The sequence below is a fragment of the Hetaerina americana genome, unplaced genomic scaffold (genome assembly GCF_022747635.1).
Source record: "Hetaerina americana unplaced genomic scaffold, ioHetAmer1.1.p SCAF_7, whole genome shotgun sequence".
Classification (NCBI taxonomy): Eukaryota; Metazoa; Arthropoda; class Insecta; order Odonata; family Calopterygidae; genus Hetaerina; species Hetaerina americana.
Window position 1 is genome coordinate 5116857 of NW_027287316.1, and position 21699 is coordinate 5138555.

Genomic DNA, 21699 nt, shown 5'->3' on the forward strand with positions numbered 1-21699 from the left:
AGTCATTCATTCAAGGCATAGTTTATTTGAAGGAAGGTTTTGGACTTCATAATTTAATCTTATTAAAAAAATATTTCAAATTTTTCTTGTTTCAAAAAAACCCTTAACTCAATCCTTCCCAAAGTAATGAAAGCCCAATGCTGCAATGAATGTGGTTGTCATTCCTTGGCCGATCAATTCAATAAACCATTAATTCCTGTTTCAACATTTGAATACTCTACCAAAACCCAATCACCATAAAACCTTTTCTGCAAACCCCTGCACTGAGACCATGCTCCAAAACAAAGGTGCTGGTCCCGATGAATTACCTGGGAAAGTATGAATTACCTGGGAAAGTCATCCTATTGTTTCGATCTTATTCAAGCACCCATATAGAATCTCACTAATGAATCTCTCACAGAGGGTATGTTCCCTTTGAATGACACCAATCCTATACACAGATGAAATAAACATCCTTATATTTTAAAATTCATCAGACAACCTAGTTCTTTGGTAAAGTATGCTATCAGATCACCTTGAATAGATGGTTCAGTGATAATATCATTAAACTCGATAAACAAAGTAAAATGACACTTTTCCCACAAAAAAGGCCAATTAAAGTTCACTAGTGAATGCAAATTGTTAATCGTCAGAGCAGTACAAAAAAATTCCCAATTGTCAAATTAAGCTTAAGGAAGAACATACTGTGACGTAGTTCCACATGCTCTCTTCTACAACTACTTACTGTGCTGATGATGTCTCAATGGGATCTTATCTAAATCTAAACTTCTGGTGAATCCTACTCTTATGCTTTCTAGAGTATTCCCTTTTGGGGACATTCTTACTTATGATAGAACGCGTGTAATCTGCAGAAAAGGTCATCAAGGATTGTCGCTGGGAAACCATATGATTCGCCATTCCTGCCAATTTTCAAGGACCTCGACTCACTTCAGTACAATTCATTTGATCACCTTGAGATTAAATTATTCTTAGAATGACCGAAAAACTACCCTGGGGCAAAATACGACATTAGTCTAAAACTATTGATATCTGAACTAATTAAAAAAATCTAAAAAAACGGATAACCTCTTGGGAGTAGATACTGTGATAATAGAAAATGAATACGAAACGAGCCCCAAAAATCGCTAGAAGTCACTAGAGTAAAAGAAATGGATGGAAATTTGGAAGTATGCTACCGATTGAGTTGTCAAGTGAACTCGGAATTTCACAGAAGTGCGATTTTTGTTTCTACACAACTTATTTGGACAAGCTATCTCAAATTTCAAAATATTTGCTCATAATCGGAGAATTGCATGCTCCGTAAATATCTGGCGCTCCTCTATTCCTTGAACGTAAAGAGGTTTAAAAGGTTATCGCTCGGTCGTATTATTCCAGCCATTGTTTTCAGGCAATTGACGTAATTTGAAGAAGGCAACATGAGGTGCAAAAAATGACCGGTCGTGTTTGTATATGCGAAACTCTTTTAAGTCACATTTCATGTTATTATTTCTCCCTCCTTTTGTATATTACCGTAGGCACCTGGTGCGCACTGTGCCACCTGAGTCCAAACATCTTTGACGGCACAGTTTTTGAACAAATAAAAATGCACATACGTGTACTGCGCAACAAAATAGCAATTTTAAGTTTGCACAACTTGAATATTTCACTTCCGCTAAAATGGCCTCACTCGTCTAGGATTTCGGATGCTGGTGGAAAAATAAAAAATAAATGTTTTGGCAATATTTCGCTTAGAAAATAATAAGACAATCGGAGCTCTATGGTGTTTCATTTTTGGTGGGGAAGAGTTATCTACGATGGCCGAGGTGGCAAAAAAGCTGAAATTGAGTATTCATAAGCCCTTGGGCTATTAAAAGCTTTAAATTGGGTGGTTGGAAGTCCCATTTACTCGGTTAACTTCTCTCGCAGTGGGGGAAAGAATGGATGGGCAGACGTGGAGGAATTTCGGGATACGGTATCATCTTCGATCTTAAATATCTTAGTATTATTACAGCCTCATCAAACTTGATGTCATCGCTGTATGTCACTGGCAGTACCGCTCCGACTGATTGACTTCATTCTTTTAATTTTTAATTGAAAGCATGCATTCCCTATACTTACGCACACGACGAACCGCGAATAGAATCTGTCATAAATTCCAAAGAAACTGCGGGAGATGCCGCAACAGTAACTTTTTTAACGGAGTCATCCGCTAATGTGCATTTCAATGCAACAATTTCAGAGCGTAAAAATCATTCGCCTTGACTGGGACTCGAACCCAGATCCCTCAATATCAGGTCGAGTGCTTTAGCCACTTAAGCTACCGAGGCGTCCTCTTAAACTCTGAAATTTTGGGGCTTTTAAAGGAACTAGATGTTATGACGAAATACCGTACATACAATGTCACATGCATTCGTAGTCGTGCACGTGGACAGTGGACAGTGGCGCCTCGTGCACGACTACGAATGCATGTGACATTGTATGTACGGTATTTCGTCATAACATCTAGTTCCTTTAAAAGCCCCAAAATTTCAGAGTTTAAGAGGACGCCTCGGTAGCTTAAGTGGCTAAAGCACTCGACCTGATATTGAGGGATCTGGGTTCGAGTCCCAGTCAAGGCGAATGATTTTTACGCTCTGAAATTGTTGCATGGAGAATCTGTCATATCCGAACCACAGGATTTAGTTTGGAATGCTTCACAAGTATGCCAGCGTTTGCTCAGCCCGTCTCAATGATACCCACTGTTATCGTGTAGAGCCAATTCATAGTGGTTAGCACATTGAATGTATCATCGTTGCCTCTCTCTTTCCCTTTTTAACGGAAGCAGTACGATACGCGATAGAAATGATTGTTGAGATAGCTTCAATGGCCATTCCGCCAGCGGAATGGCGTTTGCATTGTTTGCGCTACACATTAGAGTACGGCTCTCTCAGTGTACCGCGCATTCATCCGCCGTCGACTGAAAAATGGTATTGCCGTGTGGAGACACTCATGTCATTCCATGCGCCTCAACAGGCTGTACAAATGTGCAGAGCAAAACAAAGCCATGTTCAATTTGATAACCAATGCTGATGTTAATGGACAAAGCGCAAAAGGGTGTAATGACTTTAGGATGACTGCCCATAACATATTCCTATGTTTGCTAAGAACCCTTATTATGCTGGTGTCAAACTCCTTAGAGCATTACCTTGAAAACCAAGGAAAATTGAAAATTTGTTGTCATTCATGTCTAAACTTCATCAGTTCCTGTGCGAACATCAATTCCATATTGTGGATGGATCCTTTTGTGTGTCTCTCTCTCTCTGTTGATATATAATGTTATTTTTATGCACGTTGTCACTGCTTTTGTTTACTGTTTCCTTGTTTGTTTGCGACAATCATTTGTATTCAAACTCCAATTGCACGTGTATTTGTTCCTGTCTGGAATATTTGCAAGCAATGTGACGTGTACCATACGTGTCCTTTAAGAACCAGTAAACATTAATCAATCAATCAATGCGTCGAGTCACCCGGATAGTTGTAGTATCCGAAAGGAGACCACGTCGTAGCTTTGTCTTTGGCGACGATCGATCGCGGATAATTCCCGCGCTTAACGCGCTACGTGAAATCGCCCCCCCCCCTCTCTCTCTCTCTCATGCTCGGAGGAGAATAAGTAACCCCTAGCAAAGCACCTCGATCCAATTAGCTTTTTACGTGTGTGGCTTCTCATGCAGACGGGAATCGCCTTCTCGTATCGGAGCAGGGTTCAATTGTTTTGTGCTTGCGCTCTCGTGTTCTTCCGCTAACTCTCAATTTAGACGCTTTTATGCAAATTTCCTTAAGGTTTTCGCAACTTCAGTACTCATACTTGGGTCATAGGCCGAGAGTTGAAGATTTTATTTAATTCACTTACTCGAAATTGTATTTTATTTTTATACAATTCAATTTGCTTGATTGTTTGAATCACGCATTTCGATCACGTTGGAAACCCAGGCAAATTACCTCCTTTAGGAGTCTTTTAATTCATGAGATTTTGTTTTCTAAATATTATTACTTGTATTTCAATCACTGAATAAAACGAGTTTTGGTGAATTTCCGTATTTCAATCTGCTAATCGAATGGGCGAAAAACATTTATTCAGGAACTTTTCTCACTGGAAAACTAATTTAAAGGCATGGGATCCTGAAGTCACAGAGCAATGTATTCCTCACGAACATGCTGACATGTATCGATTTCATTCGAATGCAAACGTGACTTATTATTCGGAATGGTACAATTTCGCAAATACATGTGTGCATAAAATATTGCAAATTTGCTATTTTTTCTCTTCTTTTAAACCACCTAACTAGACGTTGACGTCAGCGGCTACATAACCTCTTAATTTATCATCCTATTCTTGGTGAAAATTTTAGGAAAAATCATCTATTTTAGTAACACCTAGCAAATATTTTTCAGACTTAAACTAATTTCCTAATTTGGAATTCGTAAATTGGACGTGTAAGCGTTAACGAGAGGAGACATTAAGAGTCGGGACACCTTGTGACCCCCCCCCCTCTCTCTCTATCTCTCTTTGGGACGACTTAATTAATTATTCGTACGAAAGTTATTATTTTGGCAAAAATGTTACTCTCCTGTGCTCAATTTGTCTTTATATTTGGTATTTTTCCGTTTCGTGAGTGATTAACAACTGCCTCGGTCATTCCCATCTAGCTCCGTTCCTCTATCGGGCAGAGGCCATTATGATTACCACTAATATTAAGATTAAATTCCTCAGTAACATTTATAAGACCTGAGTTTATGGCCGCTGGAAAACTATCATTAGTGTGAATTGAGATAAATCGGTTTCATTCGTCCTTGTAGTGCAATTAATTAGTGCTTCTATACTGCCCAAATCGTCGCTCCGTTTCGTTTACCAATCGACCGTTCGATATTTAAGACTTCAATAAATCTTAAATGGATTCTAATCGAAGCCAATAACGTCGCAGTTTTAATTAAAACTTTTAACGCCATCCTTTCTCCCTTTAACTTGGTTATCACTCTTCACTTCAATAATTTCAAGTTCCTTTTTTCTATTTTATGACCTCACGTCATCACCCGGTGGACTTTGTCCGAGTTTGATACATGAGCAGAAACGTTTTCTGGGGATTTTGGGCACTGGAAGAAAAATTTCAATTCCCTTCCTGGAAAAAAGATGGCAGTGGTGATAAACGGAGACGCTTGAGTCTGTGGTATTTTACATGTATGGTCATGTATTTTACATGGCGCCTGCAGCCGTCATTTGCAACGAGCGTGATCAAGAGATGATTTCAGGCATACTTGTATTTTAGTTTAGCATATTAAGGGACTCCATTCAAAATTTAACCTAGAGACTTGAATTTGATGAAAATGACTAACTATATATATTCATAACGATCGCAGTAGACTTCACTATTAACGAGGAGACCAGGTAAATTAATTCTAGCCAGCAGTAATTTTCTAAACCTTCTCTATTGGCCTTTAATCGCAATAATTAATTATATAGGTGATGGACTTAAACATTTTATAATTTAAATTTTGGGTACAGAGTAAATTTCAAACTCGCGGGAACTGGAAGGCAAACGGAACTCCGTTCAGTTATTCATTGTTTAGTGCCTTGGGGTGGAGGCAGTGTTTAACAAGACCAAGAATCAAGTAAACCTGTTCCCATTCCCATTCGTGGAAGGCCAAAGACAGAATGGCTATGAATCTTCGTGATAATCGAATTTTTCTCTAGGTCGGATGACCTCATTTCATAGAACGTCCCGTGTTACAAAACATATCTTTCTCGTTTTTCCATGTAAGCATTAGGGGGGGGGGTTGGATATCCTCTGCGGGTGACGTTAAGTATGCAGGATGGCTGCCTTATGTGCCAGATCTGAAATCTCCATCCACCAGTCGCACCTCAGCACTCTGTGACATGTCCAGGTGGCGGATTGGCCTCCTGTACCTCCAATCTATTCCTATTTTCCTACAATACATTTAGTAATTTCACCCATTCCACTCTACCAAATGCATCTTAGATATATACGAAACGGACAAATGCATCTTGATTGTATTCTATATTCCTCTCTATTTATGACTTCATCACTACGATGGCAGCACGAGTTTCTGATCCCAAACTGAATTCATCCCCTAAGTAATCATTTGCCCTACTCTCCATCCTCTTGTTGATGATCCTGAGAACAATTTTATCTGCGTGGGAAATCAAACTCTTTGTCCTGTAGTCCTCACATGATGTACCCTTTACCTTTTTCGGAATAGGAACTAACACTCATCTCACGAAGTCTTTCGGCCAGATTCCTTTCCCATGGATGCTACGAATGAGTCTCCCAAAACACTTTTCCCTCCCAACTTTTCCTAAATCTTTAAGTAGTTCAACGGGAATTTTTTCTATCGCCACGGCCTAGCTTGATTTCTATTACCTCAATTTAACCATGTCTCTGTCACTATTGAGTATGTCTGGACCATAGCTATTTCTATCTATGTTCCCTTTCTATTTTCTAGTTTGCAGGCATTATATCTTTACCATATAGTTCCTTTAAAAATTCCTTAAACCCCTCTTTAACCATCCCCGGTTAAATTAATACTCTTCATCGCTTATATTTGATTGTTTTCACGGATTTTCCCTACTTATTTACTGTGCTTCAACCTAACTGTACACCGGACCAATTTCGTTATTCCTTTGTAAATTTCCAAATCCTATTCAGGCGTCTTTCGCTCAAGTAGTTTTCCGCCTCAGTTTAATTGTCAGCTCTTGCACTTCCTTGCATCTGACTGTTTTTATATTCTATCATTACCTTCTCCCGTCAATATTTCCAATAATCTCGTTTTTAATCCGTGGCTTCCTTGTCTTTTTGCTATGTGCTGTGCCCATAGTTTCCTTTGTAGTTATCGAAATCCATATTATGGTAAATTGAATTCTTGTAATTCTTGAAATATCTATTGTACCCATCAACCTTTTCTCATTCAAGATATTTTCTACAGCCTGCTGATATTCCTTTCTTGTACTTTTACTGATTAATATTTTTGCACTCTATTTCCTAAGTTGTCTTCCTTTTGAATAGGACTACACTTCATGAGCACTAAATTGTAATCAGAGTCCGCATCCGGTCCTGGGAGGCTGTGCGAATTTATCACACTGTTCCTAAACCTGTGTCTAACCAGGATATAATCTAGCTGATACATTTCTGAGTCACCTGGCATTTTCCATGTATACCTGCGTCTTTTGTGGTGTCTAAACCAAGTGTTGGTGATGACTAACCCCTGTCTCCTGCAGAACTCAATTGCTTTCTCCCCGCGGTCATTCCTCGTGCCTAAACCGTAGTCCCCCACCTCATCACCATCTCTTCCTTCGCCTACCGTCGCATTCCAATCCCCCATCACTATCAAATGTTTCCCTGTAGGATCATACGCGATTATGTCCTCTAATTGGTCGTATATCCTATCGACCTCTTCTTCTTTATGGTTGCTCGGTGGCATGTATACCTGAATAATAACCAAGTTCTTCGGTTCTGTTTTATCTCTACTAGTAATAATTTATCCGTTGCCTGCTCTATGTTGACTACGCTTCTTCCTACCTCTTCATGTAATACTATGGCAACCCCTCGTTGGCTCTCGTCCCCGCCGTTGTATATTAATCTATAATTAATACTCCAGTAATCCCCGATACCCTTTCATTTCACCTCTTACAGTCCAGTCTTTTGTCCCTACTAGGCCTTCTTTACCGCTTCACAGAAATTAAAGATCCAATAGCACTCAATTCGTGCTTCTCAACAATTGTCCTTCCCATAGTATCATATTGCTCCCCAATTCGGTCCACCTCAGCCCCAACTAATCTAAAATCCCTCGATTGTATCTCTCACTACTTGGATAAAATAGTCGAATACCGAGTCCCACATTACCGCAATATGTCCTCAAATGCTGTTCTGTCTTCTTTATCCATTTCTAACTCACAAAAGCGCCGACTTAAAGCTCATTTAAAACTCCTCCACAACACCCTAAACTCGACTATTGATTGCCCTGAACTGCTCTCTCTCTCTCTCTCTCTTCAACTTCAGGATACCAACTCGATCCACCCGCACCCACTCCCTACTCCATCTGTCTATTTCTAGGATATCTATCCCTCACCAAGCGCTCACCTATATTTCACCTCAACTCCCCCACACTGTCTATCCTTTTCATTTATCATTTAACAATTTCACCACTCAACTTTTATCCCTCCTTTTAATAAATTAAATATTTCCCCTGTCCATTTTCACTTCTCGTTGTTTATTGTTATGCTATTATTTTATTTTATCGTCTTTCATGTCTTTGTCGTATTTTTCACTGTTAATTGGCGCTACTGCTGAGCGTTAATGATATTTAAAAAAAAGTAAAATAAATAGAACATCTACATTTCCTCTCTCCATATCTCGCTCTATATTCTCTAATTTTCCTGTGCTGAGCATCGTCGCAAAACACAAGACCCTAATCGGTTCGGCTCCTTACTTGTGTCTCCTGTACTGCTGCTGCTATTGCTTCCTCTTTGCAAGGATTTCGCGCGATGACCGCGAAAGCCTTTCTCCCTCTGCCGGACACGACACACGGCCGATCGGACCGAGTTCCCAGGACTCATATCCATGTCCAGCATGGGATATGTAATTGAGGTGGTTTCCCGTTGCCTTCCTCAATAGTGTTTTTATCGAGACACCATCACTAAATGGCCGCCCCACTGGAGTCTTTATAGCCACCTCGCTGAGGAGCAGACACTGCCCGGACTACCTTTCGTCTGGATGTTAATCTTCGACCTAACTGTCATGGGTGACCCTACCAGGAGCAATTATTATTACTCCCACCAGCACAGCTCTAGGGGCCATCGGAACGCGCAAGCCCTTCCACTACGTCAAGGCTGTAATCCATTGGAGGGAGTAGTCGACCTAAAAACAAAAAAATAGCGGAAGTAATAATTAGTCACAGAAATTTGTATGACGATGTATTTCATGAAAGTTCCAATTAAGATTCACGAGAAGGTATAATTCGCCGAGACAATTTGTTTTTTATTCTTACCGTGCATAAAAAGTTGAGACTTGAAAATTATCAGTCGTAATCTTTTCGGTCTATAGCAGTAATTGCAACTTCAAATTTCTTCCATTGTGAGTTGTCACGCATGATACTATTTCCATGCAAACTGTTTGCAAGTTACATTCGGACAACATGGGCCTACACACACAAGCTGGTGGTATTATTTCGGGATTTTTAAGATCCCCTAATGCACAATATACGATAAACTGTATCATTTCTGGCACGCGAAACGAAACCTATATCTCAATCCACGAGGTATGCGAAACGGTTTAGTGTGAATTTTATTTAAATACATAGTTTTTTGCGTATGTCGAGTAAGAGAAGAAGAATTTGCGTAATAAGTGATGCATTCAACTTGTATTGTAGTCGTATGTTGCCATCTCATTTGAGGGACTGCAACAAATCCGCGAAAGCCGAAATCTCTGAAATTATTAATTTTCATCTGGTTTGATATCTGACCATCAATACTCCGATTCCATTTTTATCCAAGTAGAAAAATTTACGAGAAAATTCCTATATGTATGAGGCCATACAATTTAAGTACAGCCATGGTCATATTTAGTCATTGAAAGTGTTATTTGCGTCCATTTATTGGTTTTTCTAAGTATTTGCTTAATTTTTGTTGCATATGATTTGTTTGCAATCCAATTCAAAGGCCAAATTGGCTGTAGTTGGGTCTTTGAAATGAACAAAATTTGTTTCTAGTTTTCGTATTCTTGACCCCGGCTACCCCCGTGGACCGTTTAGCCATTTTTTGCGAAATCCTTATTTCCAAATGATATCGTTCCGATCTGCAAACATTTGGGAGGAATTGGATTCATCGACGAACAAAAGACTGAGCCACTCCGTGAGAAACTGCCGTTAGAAGGTCAATAAGGGCAGGAAAATAGCCAGGGTCAGGGGTCCAGTCCGGGGCTCGGATAAACAACGTCGAATCGAAACGTGAATTGCGAAGTGGTGACTCGTGGGATATTCCTCGCGAGAGACAACTCGACGTCGAATGATGAGGAGGGCGTTTGGCATCGGAGTTACTCGTAAGACCCAGCGCGAGCGAAATAAAAGAAAAAAAGGCATTTCTGCCTTTTCTTTCCGAGGTCACCTTCGTGTGACCATCTTAATGCGTTCATTGCCGACATGTATGGTGCCCTGACGCATCCGACCTCTCTCCCTCCCTTGTGGCGCCCCATCGATGATATCCTTATCCATCTTCTCTTTGTGAGAATTTCTCGGGAATATCCTTGCCACGTGGTCCCTGTTCTCACCCCCCAATAACAAGGGTTTACGTAACCCCCCGCCCTCCCTCCCCCACCCTTCGTCTGTGGCCTTCCCGTGCCGCAGTCGTCCCCTCCCCCACTTTCAACGGTGGGGAGGAGGTCGGGTGCGGGACGGACGGAGAGCCGTCGCTTTCTCCACGACGCTCCCGCTCAGTCTCCTTGGGGCGCGGCAGCGGAGAGCCGCTCCCCGCATCCAGACCAGCCCGGAACCCCCACCGCACCTCGGGACGGGCTCAAAGGACGAGGGGCGGAAGGATAGTCCTCCCCCATACCTTGATGACCGTCGAAGGGGTCGCACCCCCCCCCCCCCGTGGGTCACGCGCGGAGGCAATAGTCCCGATCAACTAGCTCCGCGGGTCCCCTGGGACGAATACCTCTCTCCCCCGTCACTCCCCCGCGCATGCGCCGCCGGATGCGAAAAGCAACGCCTTCTCGCCGCAATGGAGGAGGTTGGGCTCCCCGGAGGTCCGTCGGAGGGGCGTCGGAGGGCTTGGGAGGCCCTCGGCGAGTGGCCCCGCTTCGCCCCGCGGGAGGTGAGTCTGACCGGCGCCCCCGTCCAGGTGGACAGTGAACGTCCGTTTGCGATCCCTCCCCTCCGCCGCCGTTCGCGTCATAAACACCTCTCCCCCATCCGCCCCTCCACCTCCTCCTCCCCCCACCCCCGAGCCCCATATCGCCAGTGGGGAAGGAGTGGTGGATTCGGAATTGAACGACCTGGTGGCCTAGAGAGTGAAATTGTCGAGATGTGGGAAGGAATTCTCGCACATATTCGGAATGCATTCTAATTTACATATACGGCGACTACAGATTTCGGAGGATAGCGTGCTGTGGAGAAATCTTTTGAAAGTGAAGAGGTTTGTTTTCATCGAGTACCGATGGGACCCTTACAAGATAAACACAGAAGTCACGTGAGAAAATATTATGGGCTTGGAAATGTACGCAAAATTTTACCTGACGACACGTGACATTAGCGGCAATGCGTACTGTCGACCGCTTCTGGCGCCGTGCATTTGGGCGCTCCACTTATATGCTGCACATGAAGTTATACTCTCGGTATGATTGTGTTCATCGCCTCGCGTGGCATATGCCGCAAGGGAAGAGATGCAGGGAGCAGATCCCGAGTATGGTTGGCATCGCCTCAAGTATACTTGCAGTTGTGTAATGCGTGGTGTACTCTTCACTAAAAACTGGAAATGTCAGAAATCCGTGGGACAATCTTAGCTAATCCAACTAGTTTAAACCAGGTGGCGTTAGAGTCCTGAATCATTGTTTTTTTTTAAGGTCTCTTGGTTTGCCTCTTGGAGACTCTGGTTGTACGTACTCCTTGGCAAATTGCCCCATTTCATTATTTTTTGTTGGTAGTTGTGTGAGTTTCTGTTTTCTTTCAAGCCATTGTGGTGAATATTTTCAAATATTTTAGTAATAAGGGTTTCGCTTGAAAATACCCGTCGATTTGTGATAATTGTATGAGTGCTTGAACACGCATTTCCTTTTTTGGATAATATTAGAATGCTTTTAATGTGGATTATTGTAAATATTGTGATTCATGTATTTTGTATGCGCAATTGGATATGATTGCCTGACGATCGACGATTGAATAAGTGAATTAATACTCAATGATTAAATTCAATTAATTATTTTTAAATTTAATATCTATTCAGTATTTGAATTTGTAAATAAATTGTTATTTTTCAATGTGCAATTTGCGTAGTCGATTGCATCTCCCAAATCGTAATTGACTGTATACATTTCTAATAGACAGTGTATATCAAATAATAATATGGAAAGCACAAATTATCTCGTCTCGCGCGTTCTTTTAGCCGTAAATATTTTGCGCTACTTTCGAAATGGGCTTTTGAAATGCCACGCGAAGACTTGGAAGAAGCACGAGCACCTATCTATTGCGAATAAGAAGCCTTAGCACTCGTTCCACGAGTGTGCATGTTATTATTTCTTTGGGTTCGCTTGCGTCGATGCCGAATGTTCAACCATTTCCTTATCGCCGACGAATTGAGACTTTTTGTGGGAAACTGCGATAGTCCCACAGGAGGTGGTTTCGTGGTGACCACCCGGAAATAACGGAGGATTTTTCGTCTATTTTATTTCTGGCCTGTCAGTTCCTCCTCCGATGACTCAAAATTTTCAAGATTAAAACAATATCGTATAACTTCTTGTTTACTTCTCATTAAATTGCATCCCCGACCTAATGTAGGTTACCGGTTATACCTACCATTGTTCGGCTCAAGCATGACTCCTATTATTGATATTTATGCATAGTAAATAGGCAATAACGCTTAGGGCTTATTTGAAAGAATTCAACAGACAATTTACTGCCTCAACGAAATACGTTAGTGTGTAACAGTTATGAGATTAGTAGAACATATGTCTTTAGTTGCCACCCGGAGGGCCCGGGTTCAAATCCCAGTGGTGTTGAATATTTTTCAGAAGTATCTCGATCCCTACTTGAGGTGCTTTGTGGAGGGCACCTTGAGACAGTACGCCGTCCCCCGGATGGGACGTTAAGCTGTGGACCCCTTGATGCCTTTCGAAAAGATTAGATTAATGCCGACGCCGGGTTTCTCTCCACCCCTCTTCCTCCATTCCCGTCCATCCCTAATGGCGTAAATGACCTCAGCAATCGGTCGCCTCCCTTAAATACTACTACTACAATAACTAGAGATTCCCCTGATCGCTTTTATTCGTGCATTCGTGAACGTGATATCATCCCTCGCAACGCCGGTTCGTAGTAAATGGACTGTGAAAATGAACTGATCCGTCCGCCGCACGTCGGTTCAACGGCGGACCCCTCGGCGCCTTTCGTTAAGAGTGCCGACGCCGGGTTTCTCTTTAACCTTCGTCCTTTCCTGTCCAACCCCTATGGTGCAAATGACCTCAGCAGTCGCCTCCCTTAAATACTACTACTGTCTCTAGTAGAACTTCCGCCAAAGATTCATTCAGAGGTAAATCAGAGATTTTTCAAACAATTTTTTCAGTGATGATTTTTAGGAAATATGCCTAAAACGAATTGCACCGGAAATAGGAAAATGGCTGTCTCTCGCAATATACTAGCCAATAATAATCAAAAAGAATCTCGACTCCATTTCCTCGCACCAGTTTAAAATGATATTTTCTTGATGGATTGGTGTTCGACGGGCATCATTGGGAAACAGATGGGTCCCCACCTCACCACGCACCTCTAAATGCGATGTTCAAAGTATTGCTTTCGACGCTGGGATTTCAGGAAATATCTTCGAGGCTCACTTGGTAGAAGAGGCAATCCCACCGTGATTCCCGCCTTGCGGAATGCACGTTTGGTTTTCACGAACTACGGCTTTTGCTCGTATTTTCATGAGAACCGATTTGGGCGATTTGTTAACAGCGCAAATGGAAATTAAAAGAGTGAAAGAAAATTTTCCCTTAGCTGATGCATGGTTTGCTGCAGTGACTGAGGGGCTCATTAAATTTAACTTCGACTTCAGTCGCACCATCGCAGGATTCCATTCAATATTTGTGTATCAATTTTGTTGGCCAAACTTGCCGCTCGAAACCTTTTTCACAGACGTGGTACGTAGTAAGCGTGATCGCGCCCGACTCGTCGAGAGCATCGGCTGAATCTATGAGCTATTTCAACCAACTACGGGAATACTCGCCAATGTGTCGTCTCTCTTTATATTTACAAAATGTTAGTTCCATTTCCTGCTTAGATGTGCCCAACACCTGATTAAAATCAAAATCTCACCCGTTCGGCGCAATTATTGCAATCGACGGACTAGCGTGCCAAATGCGCGGTGAGGACACAATCCATTTATTTCTGCGGTGACGTCATTTCTGGCGGCAGAGGGTGATCTACCCCAGTTGCCATGCGTCCATGCCGCCACGAATCAAAGCGATGGCCTCCACCACAGAGTTTTCGCTCCCGGCAAATCATTTAGAGGGGACTTCACTTAATTTGCTCATTTGCTATATTTGTCCCGAGCATCTTCGAATAAATCGATTGCTTTCAAGTGGAGACGAGAGAACGGTTCGCTCATTCATCCGGGGTGTGGACATCGGCGTCCGTAATCAGCCGGTACATTGACTACACCTGAGACACAAGTGCCGTTTGATAGGCATTCAATTAATTGATGGAGCACGAGGGTTGCTTCATTCGCACGAGGGTTGCTTCATTCGCACGCCAATGCACGGTCCCCCCCCCCTCGTGACACCTGCAGTTGTTCTGTTGTCGTGTTGCGCTGAGAGGTCGTCTTCTCTTTTGTTCGCCCTGGCTGGGGGTCAGTGATAAGGGCGATGGGCATTCCCCTTTATTTCCGGTCCCCTCTGAGGAGGCTATTTTCGAGAGCGGGGGCAGAGGAAGGAAGGCCTCTCCGAGGGCACGCCTCGCTCCATCTCGCGGCTACACGCGGAACAAAGGACGGGGGGAGGGGACGTGTCTCCCACATTCCTTGGCGCATGCGTTCGCGTGGCGCCCTTCTGCCCCCCTCCGCCCCCATCTAGGCCGGGCCCCCGGCGCCCGCTCTGATTGCACACCCCCCCCACCCTATTGTCCGAAAACGTCGTTAGTGCGATGCCAAGTGAGTTGGTGTGAAGTAAATAAATAAGTACCGAGCGCCCAGCTGAACGATGCCTTCCAATCGATTTCCGAGCGCCCCCATTACCACTGCGATTGTTTATAGCTCTCCTTTAATACTCTCTATGTTTTTTTCATTTAAATTGATTTTCGTTTCATTTTTCCTGACCTTTGGGCCTGTGCTTTTTCTAAGCCCCTGTTTTTTAACGAAATAGATGCGGAAATGTTTTGGAAAGTTAACTATACTACAATCTCCTCGCATGATATATTGCCATGTATTAACAAATGTTATTTCATGTCCAAATACTGATGTTAAATGCTTAAAAATGGCAATCATATTGTGGGTATCCGTAAATGACCTACAAGATTATGAATTTTTCTGCAGAGGGAATATACTTAGTCACAGCAAATGCCCTTTTTCAGTTTATTGAACGTCAAAGAGTTAAATTTGGCAAATTTTTAATGCTTCCCGTTCGAGTTGTCGAAAATATCTCCCATTCTTTTCCCCGCCTGGCTGACATTCCCCGGTGTACGTGCGGTGGCTAGTGCACTGGTTTCCCACCCCAAGGGCCCGGGCTCCAATCCCGGGGTGACCGATTATTTGGTGGTATCCCTATCCCTGCTTGGTGCCATGTTGAAAGCACCAGTTCGCGTGGCGTGCCGTCGGATGGCGAGGGGCGTTCTACTGCGGACCCCTTGGCGCCTGTCGTTCAATCTAGGCTAATGTCGACTCCCCAACCTTCCTCCCCCCATTCCCTCAAGCCCCCACCTCCTCCAAATCACCGGCGTATCCCCAGGGACGCAAAAGACCTCAGATCTCGGTCGCCTCCCCCGGCAACGGACACTTCCATCCACATTCTCCCTTCCATCTCAAATCTCAACATATTTCAGCATCCCCGAATCACTTCCATCCAATTATTGCTATTTAAAGTTCCTCTTGCCAACTTCCTCTCCGTTCCCACCGACCAATATCCGCTCTCCTTAAATGTCTGAACAATGCGTCCTCATCCTTTGACGTCGCTCATTGTTTTGTCGAAAAGTTTTCGTAACCCCCCCCCCCCCCCAACTCCTTAGTCTTGTTTGTGGCCGTTTTGTCTCCTCTTCCCACAAATTCGTCCTTGGTTCATGGATGCTGCTGAGATCCTTCCAATTTTTCTGCCCATTATCATTCAAAATATTGTTCACTATAAGATTTTCTCCAGGATTAAGGCTACAGGAATCTATAGAAAGTACGTATTCAATTCAGAACGTTTTCATGTTTCCTTGCGATGATTCATTTCGTTCTAGTTCAGGAAGTAATTTGAAGCAAGCAAGGAAGAAAATTGAATGAGGATGTTCAGAAAACACGTTAAAACTTTCATGCGGGGAGCGAGGTTGTGTGGGGCGCGGAAACATGGTCATTGAAGCAGGACGACAGGGATAGATTGGAGGTATTTGAAATGTGAGTGTGGAGAAGGATGGAGAAGGTTCAATGGACAGTGAGAGAAAAAAATGTGGAAGTGCGGGGTATGGTGGGGGAGAAAGGTAGATTGCCTGGAGATATCCCAAATAGACGGAAAGGATTGATTCGGAGAATCTTGATTGGCGACGGGATGTTGAAGACTGTAATAGAGGGGAGTATGTGACGGAAAAGAGGAAGGGGTAGAAGGAGGATAGGGTTGCTGGATGGATGATTGAAGGGAGGAAGGAAGTAAGCAGAAATGAAGACTGGATTATAGTAGTGTTGGATGTTGGGTTGTGTTTCGTTAGGAGAGACAAGGGCATTGCCGCTGTAGCGCTTGTTAGCTTGGAAGTATGTGCTTGTATCAGGCTGCACAGGTGGATATTGGGGGTTGGAGAGTCCGGTTGGTCAGGGTTAGGACGAGGAGTAAGACAGGGGTGTCCATTGTCATCTGTGCTTTTCAACGTATATGTGGAGGAAATGATAAAAGAAACAAGGGAAGAACTGAAAGTAGGAAAGGAAGTCGTTGAGAATCAGTCAGATTTACGAGTGACCAAGCTTTAGTTTTTCAATCATTCAAAGGGCTGCAAACTATGCTGGTTGCATAGAAGAGTTTATATGATGGGTATGGGATGAGAATAAATGTACATAAAACAAAATTTATCCGTTTTTACAAAGGGAGAAAGGCCAAGGTTAACATTGAAATAGGAGGGCAAAAACTAGAACAGGTGGAACAGTTTACGTATCTCGGAGTTGTTTGGACCGAAATGGTCAAAGTAGCAGGGACGTAAGGAGAAGAATTGCACCAGGCAAAGAGGCTTTCACAAGGAGGAGGGAGTTGATGACAGGAACGTTGAGTAATCAACGAATGTTTTGGGAATGCTGGTTAAAATTTTGATATGAAGTGTTTTGTGTTCGTCGCGGAAACGTGGTCATTGAAGCAGGAGGATAGACGTAGATTGGAGGCTTTTGAAATGAGGGTGTAGAGAAGAATAGAGAAGTTTAAGTGGACCGTAAGGAAAAAGAATGAAGTAGTGCTGGGCGTTTTGGGCGAAGAGAGGGGTTTGTTGGGAGAAATCATGACGATACAGGAAAAGTGGATGAAGGCGGTATTGACCGGCATAGGGATGTTGAAGGCTGTGATAGAGGGGAGAATGTCGGGCAAGTGATGAAGGGGAAGGAATAGGATAGGGATGTTGCATGGAATGAAGGGAGGAAAGAAATGAAAAGAGATGAAGGGAGACCACTGTAGTGTTGGATCTGTTTTGTTAGGAGGAGCAAGGAGATTGTCCCCGTATCACTGGGTAGCTTCTGTCCATCCGAAACTATTTCTGAACGGTAATATATAACCGTTCAGAAACAATAAAATAAAACTAAGATAATTATAAACACTACTTGGCGTTTCTCCGCAGCGTAAGAGGCGAAACATTGAGGGATCAAAATAATTTCATTTTAAGAGCCTCAAGGTTCTACAATTTAAGTTATCTTTTGCTATCGCCATTTTTTTATTTTTTTAGTATAACACTTTTGTGATGCAAGTAATGTTTACAAATGGAGCATACTTCGTTCCCTAAATTCTATTCCCTATCTGGTAGATTGTGTCAAATTAGTATTACATTTATTTAATCAACAAAGATAACGTCCAGTCATTTGCTCACCTAGTCCTATGATATGCATGGCACCAATAATGTCTGCATTTCAAGTTTTCGTTGTATTCCCACCCGCGGGCACTTTAGTCCGTCCATTGCGTGGGCAGTAAATGCGTTGGGAAATGTTAGCGTGTCGCGCATGAGTCTTTCAACGTCATGGTATTATGTTTAAAGATTTAAATTGTCTCGAAAGCGGTTTTTGTCGTGCTTAAGACTTGAATTCATGACATATTCTGCCTTTGACGCTCGTTTCCATGATTTTCAGAAGGGATTCACTCCCTACGTTGGGGAGAGTCCTCCAGTCTATCAATTTCCAGTTTGTTGTGTTTCTGCACTTGCTTTAAGGCTTACCTTTCTGCAACCTTACTTTGTATTTCATGGACTTTGACGGAGCTCAAACGAAGGAAATCCGCGTCGCAAATTTATTTCCTCTTGCTCCAATCCCGCTCTCAGAAAAACTTGGTTTTACCTCCCCCTTGAGCAGGTCGCGGTTGTCACACTAGTGCCAGTCGCATGAGTGCCAACGTTTGCGATTGCAGATAAGTGCGGGTGCGCGTAAGCACCATTCATGGGAAGGTCAGCGAAGTGGAGGGGGATCATGGGAGTGTGAGGCGGACTATTCACGTGCTTTATATTCACCTCTAGAATGAAGGGGTGAGAGGGCATCGTGACCCGCGCTCGTCTCTCACTTGGGCGTGCATGTTCATGTGACTTGGCCTTCATTACTGCCTTTTATTCAGTCACCATTGAATATAATATAGTATATATATATATAGTATATATAGTATATATATATATATATAATATATATATAGTATATATATATATATATATAATATATATATAGTATATATAGTATATATAGTATATATATATATATAATATATATATATAGTATATATAGTATATATAGTATATATAGTATATATATATATAGTATATATATATATATATATATATATATATATATATATATATAATATTTCCACAGGTTGTGAATGGCTACTGCACTAAAAGACCATGCCACGATTTAGAGCGGAGGGCTGCAGTGATGGTACGTAACATACCAAAGGAGATCTCTGTTTGATTGATTCAAAATTTCATTCAGGAAATGAATTCATTCATAAATTACATTTTATAGTTGCCATAACGGTTATCAGGCTTTTAATGCGTGCTCAATCAAAACTTTTTAAGTTGGAAACTCAAGACAACATCGGCCATTCACGGAGACATGCCCGAAGTCACGATACTGATGCATTAACCCAATGTGCCTGCGGTGCTCGAGGTCATTTCGTGCGGGCGAGTTCTTACCTGGTTGGCGACCCCGCACGCACAATTGAATATTGTGAGTGCGGGGCCCGCCAATCGCTCATCGGCCGTGAGAAATGACATAGATTGGAGGGCAATGCCCCGGGCATGCCATTACCGCGGTCTTTTGATTCATGTGACATAAGTGGGTCATTATTTCTAGTTTCTGAGGGCGTTGGCAACTCTTGTACAGTTTGGAACTCGGAACTGTCAATAGTATGTTCAACTGAAGAACATTGAATGCAAATTCATGAAATGAAATAGGAAGGTGCACAATTGGATCAAATTTGGCGTCCACTTATTTTGACGTAATGTTATGTTATTATTTGATGGATCCCGAGACGATGGACACAAAACCCTTATTATTTCCAGCAGCGTTCGGATCCCTGGAGAGAGAGAGAGGAAGAGAGAGAGAGATGAGGGATGGAGAGCAAAGGCGAATCTACTCAGAGGAAATTATCGCCATTTAGAAAGGTGGGCAATGCGGTGGAGTTGAAATGCTCAGGGGAAGTGTGGAGAGAAACCCAGCGTCGGCATTAGCCGTACCTCACCGAAAGAGGTCAAGGGGTCCACGGTTTAACCTCCCTTCCGACGCGACGCATGCATCGAGCGAAATACTCTCCAAACAAGTCCCAAATTGGAATCGGAATACGGTAAAGAATTGTCGCCGCTGGGGTTAAAACCCGGGCCCGCGTGGTGGGGAGCCAGTGCATCGCAAAAACCCGACCTTCCCACGCCGAGGGATTCGCTCCGGTGGTCCTTCCTCGGGCTGCAGTGCGTCGTGATCGTCGGACCGGAGCACCGAGACCACATCAGCCGAAGTCGACGCCGGGTTTCGCCAGTCCGCAAAGGTGTGGGTGGACACCCGCAACGCCCGTCGACTCTCTGCCCTCTTTTATTCGAATGAGGTTCGGTCGCTCGGGTCGATATGGCGCCAACCCGAAGGTCGGGGGATCGCATCCGGTCTCGTCAAGGAACCGGTCGCTACTGGGCGATGCGATGAGAATCTGAAGACGTCGGATCACTCAAAACCCAAATTATAATATGAAGATTGTTTTCTTTTAAACTCCTCGTGAGGACAGGTGATTAGTGTTCGCTAGTGACGGCATGCCATACAAAGGAACCAACCAGGCCTCTTCCCATCGGGTCATTCCCCTCGGCCCCCCTTGGTGGCTCCAGCCGATTCCCAGGGGCTGGAGGAAGCCTCTTGCTCCGGGGCGAGGTCTGGGTTCGCGCGAGGGAGGGAAGGCGGACGGAAGGCGGCGGTTGAAAGGTCGCGGGTGCGTGCAGGGTGCGCGCGGCGAGGGGGTGGCGAGGATGCAGGGGGGTGCGAGGGGCGGAACCCCTCCAGGATTGACGGGGGGGGTGCGAGGGGAAAGGTCTCCGAGGAACGGGGGGAGGGGGTGGCTGCTCTACCTGATCGCTAGACGCATTCATTTATTCGGGATAAAGGCAAGGCCCCTGACCCCTGCATTCGGGAACACCGATCAGACGCTGCGCGAGCCTTCGTGCATAATAACTTCGAATGCTCGTGCACCAACGTGCACCTTTACCGTCCAGCTACGTAGTGTCTGCCGCGTGCATCATCACGGACAGACATCGAATTGGGATTATTACCGCAAAAGCACGCCTCGAGTAATGACCATCTCAGGAGTTGAGACACACTGTTTTAAGAGCGACGAATAATTAGACTACCTGTCTAATTATTTCACAATATTATTATTATTTCTTTTGAAGCATTTAAGTTTTATGTCATTTGAATGAGTCTCCCTAATCCCGTCATTTAATGCAATAAAAGATTGGCTTTGTAGAACAGTTAATAGTTCACAATTAGAAGCTTGAATGGCTATCGACGACAATGCCAGCAGCTAATAATTGATATATTCCAACGTAATGCGATTAAAGTAGGTTCATTGCTGAGGCGAGTAATTTTCTATAGTTTTTAAAATTTTCATTTTCACTTAAGCAACAGAAGTATCATATATGAGAGACTGTTTTAGCCGTTACTCTGTGGAATTTTTCCATCGTATAGAAAGAAAGAAAACACAGCAATTCCACATTTACACTTTATTCAGACGACCATGGTTTCACCACTGCGTGGCATCTTCAGGTACGTGACATCTTCAGAAGTATCATGCTAAAACGCCCTTTTGCTTCTTTGCCGGACAACTTGGGGTCCATCAAGACCGTAGTCGGACCACGGGTCCCAGCACTATCGTTCAATTTCTTCGAAATATTTGGTGGAAATGAGAAAAGAGGGCCGACATTTTGTAAAAATGTAGGGAATGTGATATGGGAATCGAGAATTACCCGATGGAAACAACGTCCCCTCTCGTTGAGAGATCAATTCGTGTTTGCCACAGTACATGACGCATACTGCAGCAACTGGCAGAAGCCTGTTTCAGTGGTCTGAGCGAAGTGATGAGG

At 43.5% G+C, this 21699-nt stretch overlaps 1 protein-coding gene across 1 annotated transcript in view; it reads left to right on the forward strand.

The window, feature by feature from the left end:
- Nucleotides 1–10463: 10463 nt before the first annotated feature.
- Nucleotides 10464–21699, forward strand: part of LOC139696513 (uncharacterized) — a 172578-nt gene continuing 161342 nt past the window's right edge. The window contains exon 1 of the mRNA XM_071595303.1: nucleotides 10464–10840. The gene's annotated coding sequence lies outside the window, so the exon portion shown is untranslated. The remainder of the gene's footprint in view (nucleotides 10841–21699) is intronic.